General features: G+C 42.8%; 1 long non-coding RNA gene across 1 annotated transcript in view; it reads left to right on the plus strand.

Annotated features, from left to right (window-relative positions):
* Positions 1 to 11,707, plus strand: part of LOC107524806 (uncharacterized) — a 227,920-nt gene extending 216,213 nt beyond the window's left edge. Inside the window, exon 3 of the long non-coding RNA XR_001602009.2 lies at positions 11,632 to 11,707. This is a non-coding gene — a long non-coding RNA (uncharacterized LOC107524806). The remainder of the gene's footprint in view (positions 1 to 11,631) is intronic.
* Positions 11,708 to 12,765: the final 1,058 nt, after the last annotated feature.

The following is a 12,765-nucleotide window of genomic DNA, read 5'->3' on the forward strand; positions in this document are numbered from 1 at the left end:
GACGTTTCCCTGCCCAAACGCCTCACCTCTTTCGAGCATGTCATTCCTAGTCTCTCCCCCCCACCCCAGGTCAGAGATGGCGTTTTGGACATGCAGGTGTGTGTCGAAGTGTGTTTCCAGCAAACACCAGATGAGGACCAGCCTGCAGTTAGCTAATTGCACATGCACCTTTCTGCCTGTGGGGGAAAAGAGTGTCTCCAGGTTTTCTACCTGCAGTTGCAACCAAACTAATTATTGGGCTGCTGACTCAGAAGGCAGGCCTATCTCCTTCAGCCTGCAAAACAGAAAGACAAGGAAAGGAAAGAAAAGGAAAGGTAAAAACCGTTAAAAATGGTATTAGCTTCAGAACAACAAATAGCAAGGCTGGAGAAGGAAAATCTTTGCCACCGTGTTGGACCTCCTTGAGGATCTGCACAACAAATGGCCTTGGGTGTTGGTGGATTTTTAAAAATCTAATTTCTCGTAGCTTGTGGTCCCATTACAGTGATGGGTCCCTGGGTGTGGCACCCAGAACTAGGAAATGTATCTGTGGGTATTAACTTATCCATCCATACACACATATCTATCTCTATCTCTAACTAATCTATCCGTGTCTAGCATCTATCTATATATCTACCTGAATCTATATTAAGCTAAATATAAGTCCATACAGTTGTGTCTAACTCTAATCACCACATGGCTCCATCACCACATGGATCATTCCAGCCTTCCCCTTTGCTTATCTATAACCTCCTTTCCACTCCAATAGTAAGAGGCCTGGTTCTCATCATTTTCCACCCCTTTGTTTATTTGTTCAACTTCAGTGTGTGTGTGTGTGTGTGTGTGTGTGTGTGTGTGTGTGTGTGTTGGCCATCTTTCCTTTTCTTGTTCAATCTTTCCAGATTATGGCTCAACTCCCATTGACAACCACCCCAGAGTTTGCCCAAGATCTATAATAGCGTCCATTGCCTTTCTGGGCCATGGTAGTGTTATCAACATCTATTTAAGAAGCAGTTGTCCAGAGAATGTACTACATACCCAGGTAGGTGCTAAATATAGGATATGGAAATTAATGAAACAGGGTCCTGTCTCTAGTAGCTCTGTGTCTCATTGGGGTGGGCGAGGGCCTGACCCTTTTTCAGTGTTAGCCTACTTCTCTAAGGGCCACCACACAAGGGAGCATGGGATGCTGCAGTGTCCCGGAGGAGAGAGCCTTCATGTAGGGTTCCAACACGTGGGGAAGCTTCTCAAAAGAGACCACCCTTTAGCAGAGGGAGTCCCCGAGGACTGATTAATGCTTCTCATATGTACCCACTGAGTGTCCTTGTATGGGCTGGGTGTTGAGAACATAATGGGGGTGGTGCGGCAGAACCCGAGGTAAGGTCACTGGTCTCATGGAGACCCCAGGTAAGCGAGGGATTCAGGCATCTAGTAGCACAAGTGGCAGTTCATCAGGTGGGAATGGGGGGTTTCAGCCCTGGGATTTCACCTGCAAAGGTTTCCTTCAGTTCTCACATCTCTGCATCCACCAGGCCCTGCTGGGAGGATGCTCTGCAAATATTCCAAAGGCCCTGGCTTGCCTGGAGCCTGTGCTGATTCCCGTGCACCACAGCAAGCACAGGGGGGCGCGGGGTGGGGGGCTGCCAGGTGGGACAACATCCACTCCATCCTTCTTATATGTAAATGTGACTTGAAATCATATTTTGCAATGACCTGCATTTCTGTTAGGAAATATCTCTTGATGATTTATCTTTCCCCCTGCAATTAGGACAGCCTAGTGATCTTGCTAATTAATGCCAAAGAGGGTTTCTCAGCACCTCACGAAGGGCTTTCCCTTTCAGGACACTGAGGCTCTTGTGCACAGCCAGGGGCACAGAAAGCCGCTTTCTCACGGGTGGCAGCACATCTTTAGACCCTTCTCTTTGTCTTCCCTTTTGCCTCCTTACAATTCATTTCCCCTGTGTGTTCCCTCCTCTCCCTCTTTATCCCGAGCCCCCTGCACTGCTCCTCTAGCTTTGCTTTGCTTTCAAAGCACAGTTGCTTCGTGTTACTCTGAAATACCACTTTAAGTAGTTCAGTTGTCATCGCCGGTGATCCTCTGGGGAGCCTGGGGAGCCTCTTCCTTCTGGAAGGATTGTGCTGTTTGACCATTTAGTCGAATATTTCCCATCCAACAAGTTCTGGTTGAGAGTTTTCCATGTTCCAGATTCCCTTACAGACATCAGGGAAACCACAGTGAATCAGAATGTGTCCTGCCTCTAAGACTCTTAGTTTTGTCCCATAAAAATAACCAACACATGAACGAATACATGAAGGGTTGTGTGGGCCAATAAATTTTATTAATACTATCCCAGAGGTGGGCAAACTATGGCCTAAAGGCCAGATCCTGCCCTCTGCTTGTTTTTGCAAATAAAGTTTTATTGGGACCCCTCAACACCATTTGCTATTTATCGTTCACTATGTATTTGCAGCTGTTCCGTGGCTACAAAGCAGAGTTGAGTTGTTGCCATAGAGACCATTTGACATATCAAGCCTAAAATATTTACTGTCTAGCCCTTTCCAGAAAAAATTTGGTGACCCCTGCTCTAATTCATCATTGGAGATTCTGAATGGCCAATAGATATTTAAAAGTCTTAAAAATTCTATGGTTGGAAAACTTAATTTCCCCCAAATGTGTTTGATCTTCTGACCCACCTTTTAATGAATTGATTTATAGACATTTTTCCTGGATGAAATGCCCAGCCTCGAAGGTTGTCTATCTCTGCCTGATTTCAACTTGACCATCATTCTGGCCTTCTGTCTTCTGGCTGGACTGTCCCTGGACTGTTGAAATTTAGCTCCTCTCAGCCTCTGTGAAGTGGTCCTATCTCTCAGGCACGAGGGCAGGATCTCTTCCACTCCAGTGAGACGCTGTTTCTCTTTCCAGGATCAAACATGTGCAGAACCACTAACCACAAAACAAGTTAGACTGGTTTTCTATCCATGGGGTTTCCACTCTTTCCTCATCTGACTCATCTAGAGAACACTCATTTTGATTTGTGGTTCGCTTTTTTTCTGAGGCATTGTTGAAGCTGAGATTAAACTGGGATGCCTTGAAGGTCAGCCAAACCTGAAGGAAGGGTCATGATGGTGTTGAGAAGTCCCAGCAGGTATAAACTTATCCTAAGGCCCAGAGCAAACCTAGGAAAGCTGTGGCAGGGGAGAGATTCTTCCTTAACTTAGAAAATTGGGGTCCCCAAGTAGCAGGCTGTGGACTTTGAAGTTGGCCTTGGGTAGCTTAGCAGAGAACCTTCCAAGGCCCAATGGAGAGGTAAGACCACCAGTTGGAGAGGTGGGCCTTCAAAGTGCATCTGGGCAGGAAGGGGAAGCTAAGTTGTGAACTTACAGATGCAGACACTGAACCAAGGAGTAGAGGTGGGGTGAAGATTTAGACAGCAACAGTGCAAAAGGCAACACAAGCATTCTCTCCCTCTAGAAAACTGAATTTAGGCAAAGACCTGAAATATGAGCTTTAGTAGGATGAAAACTAGTGTTTGTGGGTAGGTAGTGGGAATAGTGGGCTAGGCAGAATAATAGGCCAAGAGACGAGCAGACACAAAACCTCAAGGCAAGAAAGGACATGAAGTGATTAAAAAACTCAATGAGGATTGTCCAGTTTGAACATTTCCTGAACCTGACCTCACTCTGGGATAACATCTCCCTGGTCATCCACAGGCTAAACCCTTAGCTGGAGATTTTGAGCCACATGCATTTGTTTGAGCAAAAGCATTTCGTGTATAGGGAGAAGGTACTAAGTCATTGTTCTGGGTCATGCTTAAAAAGCAAAACAACGGAACAGAAATCCCTGGTGCTAACCAGGTTCTCCTTATGAGGGAAATTATTTTTGCCCATGTTTTTAAATTAACAATATACTAGAAATAATATTGAAGTCATTAGAGTTAAACCACACTCATCGATATTACATTGATTGATCTTAGTCATATTTAAATAGAATAATGGTGTCTAACGGGGAAAGGGGTTATTTATTTTTTCTGTTAACTCCAGTGAGATAAGCTTAAAAGTAAAGAAAATAAAGAAGTTAAATTCAGTCTTTAACTTGTCAAATAGATCTAGCAATTAATTTAAACAAGAACCAAACCGAGCGGCGGCTTTCTATTTTAGTAGGGTTTGTTGATCTTTTATGCCTCATGTAATATAGTTGAATCTCATCGTTAGGAGCAACCACTCTGTACCTAGATTAAGAGATTGTTCTGACACTTGTACTCACTAATTATTTGGGAACTTTTATGCATAATATTCTCATTTGAACTTGAAAAGCTTAAGACTAGATTCTCATTTATTACAATTTCTCTGTAACAGGAATGAACATGGAATTTAAATACAGTTCTCTTCTAAAAACCATGCTGCTTGCTCACACACAGAGAAATGTTCACTGAATTTACTGAAACATCAAAAGCAAGACTCTTATGGGATCCTGTAGCTAGCTATATCTGACATGCTCTGGAAATTCTCCAATGTAGCAGACAGAGGGCTCCAAGGCTAAAATTTAACTATTTCCCCCAAAGTTTAATTTCCATGGCTTGATTTCATACAAAGCAATTTTTATCATGGGTTTTAGGTGGTTATAATTGAAAGAGAAAATTCTCCCCCTGAGATAGTCTCCCCAGATACCTGTCTTTGACATTGATACATCTCCTTGTTGGCCAGAAGCCACAGAAATGGGTTCCCCTCACGTTAGCTCATTAATTGTTCTTCTCCAGGTCTACGCACGCTAAGATGAGAACTGAGGCAATTAGGCAATTAAGTCAAGCAAAAAACGAGGCTTGTGCTCCAGTGAGCTACGATTTTAGTTGACAGTGGCTTTGACTTGACTTGTCCAGATAATTGCTGCAAGTCCTCTATGACTGTCCTACAGAATGCATGAGCTCCTTTAGACAGTGTGTGGTTTCTTTTTGTAGGACATGGTCACCATCTTCTTACAAAAAAGTGGGGGATTCACACTGATGTCTTTGGTTTAAGTCAAATAGAACCGCTGTTAGTTCAGGTTCCCCAAGAAGCAGACCCTGAGACCAGATTCCAAATGAAATAGTTTATCCTGGAAGTGATTCTAGGAAACGCTGGTAGAAGGATGGGAAAATAAGACATCCAATTACCTCGGAGGGTACAGAGTTTACCCCTCCAGGGGAAATCTGAGAACTAATGTGAAACTCTGCTTAGAGTTGCCCTGAGGGAGAGGCAGGAACTTCCAGCAGTCCTTGTTCAAGGCCTTGACTGGGGGCATTAACTCTTTAGTACTTGGGAGAGAATGGACTCCAATTTACAGGGAAAGCCCTCAAGCAAAGAGAGGCAGACATTGGCCTGGGAAGTCTGGCTGGTCGGTGCTGCAAAGATAATGGGATGTAGATGGGGCACCACCTGTACCTGCAGACTTCCTCAAGCCAAAGACCTCACTTCCTGGGATTCTAGCTCTGAACCCATCTTTCTTTTATTCTCCGTTTTCAGAACAAATGTAGATGTTTGGACATGAACTTGATGAGTATTTACCTTGCTATTCTCCTGGAGAAGGTAAATCACTGGCCGACATGTACATAACTATTCAGTCTCCTTGCAAAGCTCAAGTTATTTTAGACACTCCCAGTAAAATAGCCCCACTAGGTATTATATTAGCTTGATGACTCCTCTTATGAAACAAACTCTGAAATGTTACCTATGTTTACTCTCAAATACTCCTTGTTTTCTTTTTAAAAAGACAAGACTTTAAACTTTATAACTGGAAGACTCCATTGTATTTGGTCTTTGATTTGTATGCCTTTCAACAGCCTTTGTCCCAAGGTAATAGAATTTTGACCAGACTATATTCTTTGGTAGGCTACAAATGTAGCCAGGCCAAACCAAATCAACAAGAATTTATTTAACACTTAGTGTGTATCATGATTACCTAAAGTAAATACTTCTAAGCCACATACTGTGTTACTTGCTCTAAGTCAACTTTTCTTCTTTGCCTGTGGTATTACTTGCAAATACAACCAATAAAAAAAATGGAAAGAGAGCTAACAATGGGTTTGTGGGATATAAAGCATAGTTTATTCCTCAGCATTTTGGCTCATATAACATTCTTAGAAAACCTGAGTACATAGAACTCAGGAATTGCCACTAAAAATATTTCCCATGGGTTTCTATTTTCTTTCAATTACAACTTCCTTTAAGAATACTTGAGAATATTAGGTTTATCCAAATGTGATGTGCACGTACAGAAATTCAGGTTAATCTTTTGACTCTATAAAATGAAGGCCACGTGTATAGATCTAAGCCCAGAAGAGTGTTTTTAAGAGAGTAACTCATATATGTTATTCTTTTTGGTTAGAACATAATTTATCTCATCAGTTGAGCCCCTTCTAAAATGCTCTGTGCTTTGAGAGCCTTCACTAGCTCCCCTGGACAGAGTGCGTTGTTTTCCGATTCCACCCTGCCATGCTGTGCTGTATTTACCTGTTTTACATCCTACCTGGTGGAGTTCTCAGAGAAGGGATAGTGTCTCATTCACTTTTATATTTTCCTCTTTCCTGTGATAGTGTCTAGGACACAGTGGGTGATCAGCATACACTTGTTGAATTGACCTGAGGAGGAGCCTTCCTTATTCTGATAACAGATATTTATAAAACAAAAAATCAAAAACACAAAACCAAAACTATACTGAATATCATAATTAGTAGTGAAGTATTTAAAGCTTCCCCTTGAGACTGGGAACCAAGTAAGAATTCCCACTGTCATCACTTCTTTTTAGTGTCACATTGCATGCCCCCTCCAGTTCAATAAGGGGAGGAAAAGAAATTTTAAAATTTAAGCATAAGAAAGGAAGAAAAACAACTATCATTAACAGATATCATTATTGGAAAGTAGAACTCTAAAAGGCTCTATAAATAAACTGTAAGAACTAATAAATGAATTTAGCAAGGTTGCTAAATATGAAGTCAATATGCAAAAATCAGTTGTATTTCTACATCCCCACAACAAATAATTAGAAAATGAAATTAGGATAATAGGATTCATTAGCAATAGCATCACACACATTAAATACTTAGGGAAAAAGTCTAATAAAATATGTGCAAGACTTTTGCTCACGAAATTATGAAACATCATTGAAAGAAATTAGGGATTGTGGTCACATGCTTTCCATGTTTGTTAAAGCACAGAGTACAGAGTGTACAAGGCACACAAAGTGGCTGGAGAGAGATTTCAGAGTTAACGGGAAGCCAGTTCATATAGGACCTTGTGGGCTGTTTCATTTACCTACTGCTGTGTAACAAATCACCCCAAACTTGGGACTTAAAACAATATTTAATTGCCTGCAAATCTGCAGTTTGGGCAGGGCTCAGCCAGGATGGTTCATCACTGATCCATGTTGCATCAGCTGGAGCAGCTGGACTGAAGGCTGGCGAATTTCAAGATGATTCTTATACATGGCTGATAAGCTGGTGCTGGATGTTGGCTGGAAACTCAGCCAATGCTGCATTCCTCTCCTTGGGTAGCTTGGACTTTCTCCTAGAGGAGGCTGGGTTCCAAGAGAACAAGATAGTGGTGCATGGCATTTTCATGACCACACCTCAAAAGTCACATAGTGTCACTTTCACCATTCTCTATTGATCCAGGCAGTCACAAAGTGCCACCTAGGTTCAAGAGGAGGAGACATAGACTCCACCTCTATGGGGAGTAGCAAGATTCTAGAAGAGCATGTGAAACAGGAGATGCTCTTGTGGTCACCTTAGAAAATAAAATCTGCCACATAGGCCATGGTAAGGCCTTTGGTTTTTCTCTTCCATGACAGGGTTTTGGAGAGATTTCCTAATTCTTACACTGAGGCTGAAATGTCTTTGGATGAGGTAAATGAAGGGAGACAGTGCACCTGCTTTTTGTCCTGCTAGGTGTTGGAGAGAAGGCAAGGGAGAGAAGTAGGTTACAAGATGAGAAGAGAGGAGCCCTGAAGATGCACTTTCTAAGGGAAGACTCATCAACTTGGATGAAATATTTTTTAGATTACTTTAAAGGGCTGGGTGGAATCATGGAACAATTATGTGCTTGGCAGTCAAAGATAATGGGTTTGAATACTACTCCACCACTCACTAGTTGTATGGCCAGAGACACACAGTAAAATTTCACCTCATTCTGTCCATTAAAAAGTAAAAGGTAATAATAGCCAACAAAGAGCATTTTGAGGATGAAATGAAATAACATATACCCCTAGTATATAGTACAGTTACAGTTATAATAAACAATCTGGAATTAGTAAGTATCGTCACCTCTCTAAATTGCCTATATACATCCTTTCTTTCCCATTCCCTGACCTGGCATAGCTAAGATCTTCTATGATTGGGCAGGACTTCTGGGGATTCTGTCTAGAAACGAGACATAAAATTTACAAAAGACTCTTTTTTAAAATTTATTATTATTTTTTAATCCTCACCTTTTTCAGAGAGAGCAAAAGGGGGTGAGAGAGAGAGAGAGAAATATCAGTGTGGGAGAGACACATCAATTGGTTGCCTCCCACGCTCAGCCAGGGCTAGGGATCTAGCCTGCAACCGAGGTACGTGCCTTTGGCCGAAATCGAACCCCAGACCCTCCTGTCCGCAGGCCAACTCTCTAACCACTGAGCTAAACTGGCTAAGGCAACAAAAGAATATTCTTTGACATTGTAACATCTTTTCATGGAATTAAGCCAACTTGTGTGTATTTTATTTTGGATTATTTAGTAATTATGCATGGAAAGGTTAGTGGAATGGAGAAGAATGAACTCAACATTTCCTCTGAACTGTAACAATTGTAAGCATTCATATGATTTGGGAAAAAAAAAGAAAAACTTAAAGGGAAAGTGAACAGATTGACTCCACATAAAGCCAAAAAGGTCATGTTGTTGCCATCTCATTGGTAATATCCTAGTTGGACAATACTGACATAATCAGACTTATAAAGGGGGACTCAGTGGTGGACCAGAGCCACCTCATACCAGCTCATGAAAGTAGATTGTGCACATTTCTTCCTAACTCCATGTTCATTGTCCTTAGTCATCTTAGTAGTTTGAAACAATGAGCCATAATGGGAGTATTTACACCACAGAAATTGGCAGAAGCCACAAGTTGGCACATACCCCTTCCCCCACCAAGGCTGGTTCCTGAACATTAACTAGCACACCACTGGACAGACAGACAGATAATGAAGTGAAGCATGTTAATGGCTTAATTAAAGGTAAAGAAACTATTTATATTATATATTAGGATGTTGCCTTTGTTTGTTTTTTTGTTTTTTAATTAATATTTGGAGAGAGAGAGAGATCCATTGGTTGCTTCCTGCATGCACCCCAACTGGAGCTTGAACTCAAAACCTAGATTTGTACCCTGACTGGGAATTGACCCCTCCACCTTTCAGTGATGCTCCAATCAACAGAGACACACCAACAAGGGAGAGATATTATTTCTGTTTTAAATAGGCAAACACTACTTATGTACTTGAAGCCAGAGAAAAATCTCTATTAGAACTAATATTTTGAGTGTCAAAGGAGTGGAATGATCACCATCCAATTTAATTAAAAAATGAATTTCATTGTTTTGGGATTTGATGAAAGAAGGGAATTTTTTAAAAGCTGATTTTTGTTTTAAAGTTCAACACAAATTTTATTAATTTAATTAGTTCCTATCAATTTTTAAATAAGCAGTGGCTTAGATTTAATTTGTTCTCCCCCCCATCTTTCTCTCTCTCTGTTGTTTTCTCTTTTTAACCCTACCTTCTCTGACAGTAGGGCTCTGGAGAGAAGGGAAGGCTGTTTGCACTGTGATGATCCTCAAGACTTCTTGGATGGTTTTACCTTGCTCTGTTTCTCCAGGGGTGCAGATCCCTCGGGGGAAGTGTGCCATGAGATTTGCATCCAGCCAGTCTTTTCCCAGCTCTCTAGTCATTTTTAATGCAGCCGTAAATTGGCTGAGTCATACAGAGTGGGTGGGTTCAGATATTCATTTCTGAGATATTTGCTGTGCCGGGCATTGTGCTAGCTCCTGGGAGGACTAACTAAAATGAAGTTGGGGCAGCCCCCTCCCTGAGACCACTCATGGTCTGGGGCAGGGGAACAGATGTACATACTCGCTGATCATTAAGCTACAAAGCAGAGAATGCTGGGAAAATCCATGAAAAGTGCCTACAATACTGTCTGAGCACATGATAAGGGCTCAGTACATCTTGATTATTATTATGATCAATATAATTATTATTATTAAGGAGGCAGGTTGCAATGGGAACATCTAGGAATGTATGTGTGTGAGGGGGTGAGGGGCTCATTTTGCCTGGAAGCTCAGCAAAAACGTCACAGAAAGACAGTGCTATCTGCCTCTTGAAAAGATGAGGAAGTGGCTAAGTTCAGGAGAGGGAAAGAGTATCTCTCTGGTCAGGAAACATGTACAAAAGCCTTGCCATGAATATCTGCACACGTTGAGATAACTACAAATATTTTAGCACAGCTGAGATGTAAGGGGTGTGTGTGTGTTTGTCCAGAAACAAAAATGGGAAGGTGAGAGGGTAAGAGTCAGCTTGAGAAGATGCCCCCTCTTCCTGTTGCCAAGATTGTGATTTAGCCCACTTGCCATAGGGACATGGCTCTTCTCTTTAAAAGAAATATAAATAAAAATAACTAACATTGGTTGATGATACTGTATTGCATATTTGAAAGTTGCTAAAAGAGTAGATCTCATCACAAGAAATAAATTTTGTGACTATGTACAGTGATGGATATTAAGGTAGTGATCATTTTGCAATAGATCAAATCATTGTGTCATACATCTGAAACTAATATAGGGTTATATGGCAGTTATTTCTCAACTGAAAAAAAACACAGTAATTAAAACCTCTTTGACCAGGTGGTCTCAATTCAGGGAGTCTATCCTCACAAGGCAGAATTTGTTTGTGTCAGAACATTAGAAAAAAATCCAAATAAAGAAGAATTGTGGAATAAGCCTTGATGTGCCTTTAAGTTCCACTAGGTAACTATTAAGATTGCTATTAAAGAACAGTATTAAATAGTTTGGGAAAGTGCAAACAAGGTAGCATCAACTGAACAAAGTCTAGAAATAAAACTGACTCTAAAAAAGAATCTCAACTCTATTACAAAATGTGCTTAGCTAGAAGATTAGGAGGTAATATTCTGAAAGGTTAAAGTCGTTATCTGTGGGTAGAGGGGTCATGGGAAAGTTTTATTTTCTTTTTCGTATTTATTTCAATCAGAGAAATAAAAGGCAGAGGGGGTTCCAATGCCCAGTGGAGAAGCCAGGTAATCACCCCACAGATCACAGCCTCTCCAGAGCTGCCTGGTTTGTGACATGGCCCCCCCACCATGGACACTGAGCTGTTCCTCTGGGGTTCACAGCCGAGCTGAAAGATAAGGTTTGTGAGCATGTGAGCATGCGAGTGGAGCAATACCCCCAACTGTAGAGTGACAATAAAGCTGAACCCTCTCCAACGAAGGCTACAGGAGTTCTTAGGGAGAGAGATCTGGGTGGCCAGGTGGTGGGGAAGGCATCTTCAGGTGGCGGGATTCAAGCTGGGTCTTAAGGGATGTGAAGGTTTAGATGGATCAGGGGAAAGAAGCAACTCAAAATCTCTTGTGTTTTCTAGCTCTTTATTGAGACGTTTACCCCTCATTCTTGAAGATCTGTCACCCACCGGTGCCATAGCTACATGTCAGTTCTCCTTAGCGGTAAGTGTATTAACTGAGCCAGCCGCCTGGTTGGAAATATGTTTATAATCATATAAAAAGGATTATAATAGCTACCCATTGCTAAGCACTTTACCTGCCTGGTCTCATTAATGCTCACAGGAACATTGTTGTTTGGACTGGAAAACTGAGGCTTGAGAGGTCAGTTTCCAAAGAGAGTGGAGGGGTGGGAAGTGTTCGGGTGGGGGTCCGAGCCAGGGTGGGGGCTCGGGACTGGCTTTTGGGATGAGAGCAAGTCAACTCCCCTCCCTGAGCAGTAGGAGGTGCTCGGGACAACAGCCTCATCTTACGGATGGGCGAGCAGAAGGTCCCTGCAGTGGGCACCGCGGGCTTTCCCGGCTCTGAGCCTGCGTGGGCACAGGGCATGCTGCTTGAGGCGTGCGGGCCTGAGCAGGAGCCCGGGAAGGAGCACGCTATCGTGAGCATTCAACAGGTGGCACTCTTCCCTCAGCCTCAGCCAGCTCCTGGCACGGCAGGGGCCGCTTTCACCCAGCCAGCGCCTTAGCCAGGAAGCTGATCTCCAGGGGAAGGCCTCCCCATTCCCCGGAGTGGGGGGTCTTATGCTGGGGGCCTCAACTCAAATATTCTGCTCCTAGCCATTCTATTTAGGGCTCCCAGCATCCCCAGGAGGAGCCTGGACCGGTGCCCCCCAGTGCTCCCCTCTGTGGAGGGTGATCCCACAGCCCCTCTGCCGGCCTCACCCAGGGAGGGTCCTCCACCTGTGGGGCTGTCTTTGAAAACAAGAGACAGAGTAATTTCTTGGAACCTGGGTGACTGTTCTGACAGAGAAAGGAGTATGAATATTTCATTAAGGTGGCTCATGTTATTAAACAACATTACAAAACCAAGTGTCTTGGCAGGACTCTGAGAAGCACATTTACATGGGTAAAAATAGTGAGAAAAGAGGCCCAGAGTGGGGACAGTCTCAGGGAAAGTCCCTGAAGGGCCCCCGAATGGAGGGCCCTGTCCTTCAGGACCCCTCCAGGTCTCCCTGAAGTGGCCTCCCCCACACCTGTGCTCTCGCTCCAAGCACA

This window comes from Miniopterus natalensis, chromosome 18, assembly GCF_054644295.1.
Source record: "Miniopterus natalensis isolate mMinNat1 chromosome 18, mMinNat1.hap1, whole genome shotgun sequence".
Lineage (NCBI taxonomy): Eukaryota > Metazoa > Chordata > Mammalia > Chiroptera > Miniopteridae > Miniopterus > Miniopterus natalensis.